Source organism: Mycena indigotica, assembly GCF_014461135.1.
Source record: "Mycena indigotica strain 171206Taipei chromosome Unknown Mind.scaff0010, whole genome shotgun sequence".
In the NCBI taxonomy this organism is placed as follows: domain Eukaryota; kingdom Fungi; phylum Basidiomycota; class Agaricomycetes; order Agaricales; family Mycenaceae; genus Mycena; species Mycena indigotica.
The window spans coordinates 3,827,282-3,833,004 of record NW_023503009.1 but is presented as its reverse complement, the minus strand read 5'-3'; positions in this window follow the sequence as shown (position 1 = coordinate 3,833,004).

Genomic DNA, 5,723 nt, shown 5'->3' with positions numbered 1-5,723 from the left:
CGAGTCGAGCTCACGCCCAGTCTCCCAAGCGTTGTAGAACTCAGTCTGTGCCTGAAGCCAGAATCAGTGAAGTTAGTCCTAATCAGTGGTAAATTTGAGTAATTCTAGATATGCAAGACTTCAGTGCAGCATTGTTTTTGACTGCCTGTGCACATGAACCGTCTTTGGAATGAGTTTTTTTTTTAAAAAAAAACTCTATAACAGTTATGTTGCAGGACTAATTTCTATAGAGTGGTTATTGTGGTTATTATGTAGCATAATATACATTGTAGGGAGAGAAAGTATTGACACCTTCTCCCTACAGCTACAATAACTGAGCGGGCGTTCGGAGTTTTATTCTTGATTGTATGACAAGCATGCAGTGACTCAGATTTCAGCAGCACGTGGTGAGTTAGTCATCGGCTGGGTAGGTGTGACCTCACTGTCACACGCACTGAAAAAAGGTAGTGGTGCTGGTGAAACGCAAGAAAACAGAACACACACAACAAACAAACTCCAACACAACACACTAAAATCAGCACACAAACACAACAGAACACAAAACCAGAGAGCCTAACACCAAAACACGCGGGCCGAGTCTCGGATCACTCGGATCAGACCGGATCAAAGCGGATCACGTCGGAGTTTGAAGTGGGTGGGTAGTTTACTGATGCGCGCAAGTACGGGGGTTCCAGCTAAAGTATATAGCTGTTGCAATCCAAATAAACACGTTTAACGGCTCGGAACAATAGGGTTGGGATGATTAAGTAAGCGGAACAACGGGCGGGACCAGATCAACAGTGGGCGGGAAGGCGGGACGGCGGGCGGGCAATCGGAACAACGGGGCGAACTGACAGAACTTCTTCAACACAAACGGCGATAACGGAAACAGCGATAACGGCGACAACAGATAACGGAACAGCGATAATCCACAATAAACCCGCGCAGAGCCGGGCACTCGAATTCACTGTCCTATAGACTACAAACGCTGCAAATATATACTGCTGAGGCTACAGCCTCCTCACTGCCTTCCAGCCTGCGCAAGCCGCTATCTGTCCTGTGCCCGCAGCGCACACAGCGCGTACAGCGCGACCTCTAACGCGCTTGGCCCTCCTGCTTACGCGATTCAGCTTACAAGCTTGGGCCGCTCGGTCCATCGGCGTTTGGCGGTGTCCTGGACGCGTCTCGACGCGGCTATGCCGGTGGTCCAAGCTCCAGACACCTTCTGGTGTCGTCCCAATTCGCCAGATCTAGACGCATGCTGAACGCGTCCCAAAGGCCCCCAAGGCCTCCTCTTGTCTTCCTAGCCCTCGGAGCGGAACGGAGCCCGGAACGGAGCTCGGTCCAGACTGTCAACCCGATTGGGAAACACCGCCCCGGACCGGCGCTTGCCAGCCAAAATGGCGCATGCCCGATCGTAGTGGCTATGGGCGGGCTGTGGGGCCCAATTGCAGGCGTGCACGAATCTCGCGCGCATCACTGGAACAAGCCCATGGCTGAAGTAGCCCACATCGCAGTGACTCATAACATGTACTATATACAATATGCAGAAATCACCTGTGGATCCTGTGGATCCCATATCCAGCCTTATATTAGAGGTGGAGGCGCGTCGCACAGCGGCCTCTAACATAAAGCAAAGTGAGCCTGGCCCTGTAAGTGAATAAAGTGAGCAATAAAAGGTGAATAAAACTGCTCAAAACAAGTCCACTGCTACCAAATAAAAGTGAATAAATGCCCCCGGAGGTGTGACTGATCTAAGACCCCTGCTAGTGAATAAAGATGAAATAATTTTCGACTTAGAGGGTATATTAGTGACATAGCCGATATAAGTGAATAAAGGTGGATGGACTCCCTGCTAGTGAATAAAGGTGAAACAATTTTGGACTTATAATAGTTGTATGAATCATAGCAGTGAATAAAAGTAAACTAAATTTGGACTTGAAACACCTGTTGCTCCCACAAGTACATTATCCGCCAGATTACCGCTGATAAGCTGCAGTACTGACAACTTCCCAAGTGGCTAATAATATAGATAAGGGGGTGAATAATATGACTAAAGTCACACTATATGACATGTGACATGGTGTCCCAACAAGGAAATTTTATCAATAGATACTGGAGCTGGTGGTTTAAGTGCCTATCTCATAAATAAGTATGTCAGCTCAAATTGTTGCAGCTCAACACTGGAATCATCAGAGAATGTTACACATTGTCACAATCAAAGTTGTATATTTAGACAATATGGACAACTTTCATTAAGTGACTTGACTGACCTATACTGGCAGTTGCAGGGTTGTCCCAGACTGACTCCCAGTACTGGCCTTGAATCACTAGCTGATATACAACTTATGAGATGATATCTTGATCACAGAAGAGCTACAGAGTTGATTCAAGCTCTACTACACTTAATAGTAAGATCAACATCCCTGCCAATACAATATTATCAGTATGCCTATATTACCTAATAATTATCTATCAAGTGTGTTGATCAAGCAATATCTCCACCAGTTCTGTATAGATTTCAATTATTGTTTTATGGATAGGTAGGTGGTTACTTATCCTTGATATCTTCTGTTGTGCACATAGGCCTATACCTTAATCTTATGCTATTATACCCTTCCCAAAATCCGCTTTATCTGCGTTGTCTTTGATAAACTCCGAGAAGATAGCACAGATCTGGTTGGCCGATGCGACCCGGTTCGGGCACATCTGGCTGATGTGTCCTTCTTGGCCGCAGTTGTAACAGCGAGTGTTGCGGGCCGTAGCGGGGGCCTGGGCCCGGTCAATCTCCATAGGTGCGGGCCCTGTTGCGGTCGGAAATGCGGTAGCGGCGGAGTGCACCGTCCTGTTTGATGGCCTCTGCCTTCCAGGCCTCGTAGGTATCGGGGAGTGTGTCCTTTCGGTAGACCGCGTTCATAACGCCCCGAAGCATACAGTTCTTGGCGACGCAAATGAGGTTGACATCGTCGTAGTGCGTGATTTTGTTGAGAGAGTCGAGTACTGTAAAATAGCTGGTTGCGTCCATGTCCTTGGTCTGGATGTAGGTCTCCATCTTCTGCTGCGCGATTTCGGCGTGGGCCTCCCCTCGGAAGGCCGCAATGAAGGCTTTCTCGAAGCCTTCGGTACGTAGTATAGGATTCGGCGGTGCGGAGCTTCATGGCCTGGGAGATGTTCTCCTTCCACGTGACCGCGTTTCCTCCTTTGATGTAGGAGAGGGCATACAAGATCTTTCGTACCTCGTCGTTGTAAACGTTTGGGTTGGCTTCGAAAGCCAACCAGCAATCGGCCAGGAAGGCGTCTACCTCGCTGGCGTTGCCCGTGAACTCCTTAGGGGGAGAGATGGTTACTCGTGTATTCCCTCCGTGGGGCCGATGGGCCAAGTCCTCTCTGGCTTGGCGGAGCAGGTCGTAGCTCTGCATAACTCCCTGCTGTACAGCTGTGTACTCCCCGTTTACTCGGGACAGCTCGGCCTCGATGGCCACCTGTCAATTCGCCAGGGTGGTGTTTTCCACCCTAAGTTGCTCCATCTCCTGATTTGTTCGGAACAGATGGGCGAACAGGAACTCCTGTTGTTCGTTATGGCCCAAGGCCATGAATCGGGCACGCTCGTCCCCCTGGTTTGCGGGGGTGCCCATCATACTGTCGTGCTCAGTAGACATTTGTCGCGCTTCTTGCGTTCGTGGGGGAGGCTAATATTCTATCAGCGTCGGGCTCGGGCCGTATCAGGGCGTTGGGGGGTCCGACTTAGAGCGGGTCTGAGGAGCACGAGAGATGGTGTTAGCCCGGAGAATGAATGATATTAGCCTAGCGACTACATCTTGTAAGTACGGTTTTTATACACTACGATATTTAGGGAGGGATCGGATGGGCGTCAGGCCCCAGGGCGGAACGGATGGGCGCTGCGTAGGGACGCGGGGGTGAAGGGAAGGGGTTGGAAGAATGGGGGAGTGGCGAGGGGTATGGGGTTAGTGTGGGCCCGTGCGGGCCCGATTGGCCCCGTGCGGCTCTGTGGCCCGACGGCCCGACCCGAACCGTGACAACAATAGTACTACTGGACTCTATACTGCAAACCAAGGTTGATAATATTGAAAGTTTGTTGTAGCAGGATAATATATTATGAAATATTATAATAAAATTATAATATAATATTTCCAATTATTATGATTATATTATATTAAGGATATATTACACTGCTGAGGACCATATTATGATATTATTATATTATTATTATGCATTTGGCATAATAATATCATAACAGGCCAGCACTACCCTCTTGCAAGATGAAGAACCATCCGCCCGTGAGGCGCATTTTGACTTGCCCGCGGGTAGACGTGTTTGTGCTCGCGACTGGACTTTGTCTTCGAGAACGTCGCACGAATTTAGAACACATGTTGCAGGAGTATATAGGTTCGTTCTTTCGTTGCTCCTTCAAGCTTGCGTGTCCAACTTCAGGCCGGACTAGTGTTGACAGCATCCTCGCCCATCTCCAGCGCCAGCACAAAAACGACTTGCAGAACGTGGCCCCATACTTATGCTCGTTCCCTGAGCCTATCACCTGTCTCCCACCACAAGCTGGACCTCTTTCTCTCTGGACCTAAGGTAGGGGTCGTGGGAACCCCGCACGTTTAGTCAGCTGATGGAATCAGCGCTGATGTGCCTCCAAGGGGTGCTGCATCTGGATACTTATGTCTTAGCAAAGTATGTAGAAATGAAGCCTAGGATGGCCTTAACAAATGCTAGGTCCAATAACTGGATAATATCTACTTTTTATGTTTGGTCAAAACCTGGAATGATGGCGCTGTCACACGTGTGACTCCACTCAAAAGCGTGACAATCAGCATCACATGTTGTATGTGATGATTGATTTTGACCAATCTCAGCCCGATGTAGGGAATCATAACATATAAATTAGTGTCATTCATGTCACAATAGAGTCTTGGAGTAGATTCCAGTCCATTTATTAGACAGATCAGACCATTTCTAAATTGGGAGGGGTCACACTTTGTGACCCCTCCGGTTCAAAGCCCAACTCTGAAGTCTGGAAGGTATGAGGGCCTTGAATTTGACTAAAAAGTCTCTATAAACTATATATCTCCTCAGTCCAGCCCCAAACTCTCCCAGAAATGGGCAAAATAAATTATTTTTTGTACCAGGAGCGCAAATGATGGCTCTGATGGCATCAATTGATGTATGACTAAACGTGCGGGGTTCCCACGACCCCTACCTTACCTTTTCCGCCTTAAAAACCCTCGGAACGACAACACTGGAAGCATCAAGTATGTATCCGTTTTGTGCTTTCTCCTTGCATTCAACGCAATTTCAGGAGTAGCCCTAGCAAGGATGTTTTGAGCTATATCTACGACATATTTTTGGTAGTTACCGAGGAGGTGGATAGGATAAGTAGAGTAAGTCGGCATAGTTCGAATAATATGGTAGACTTCAACAACAAGGCTCCGATAGGGAGATATACTGAGTGTAATAAAGAAAAAGAGGACTCGGAGAGGACGGTACGGTACTTGTGTATTACAAAGAGCTGTCTGAAGAGGGGGTCTGTGATTTGCGTGGAAGGGGAAGCTGGAGCCGCGGGGGGAATTGATTGAGGCAGCTGCAGGGAACATCTTGAGGAAAGTACTTTGTCGTTTGCACCACCTAAAATCTTGACCCAGTTACTGGATGCGAGATGGAGGAAGCGAGAAAGGGGGAGGACGAGCCCAGAGATAGGCGTAGAATTTGCACAAAACTTT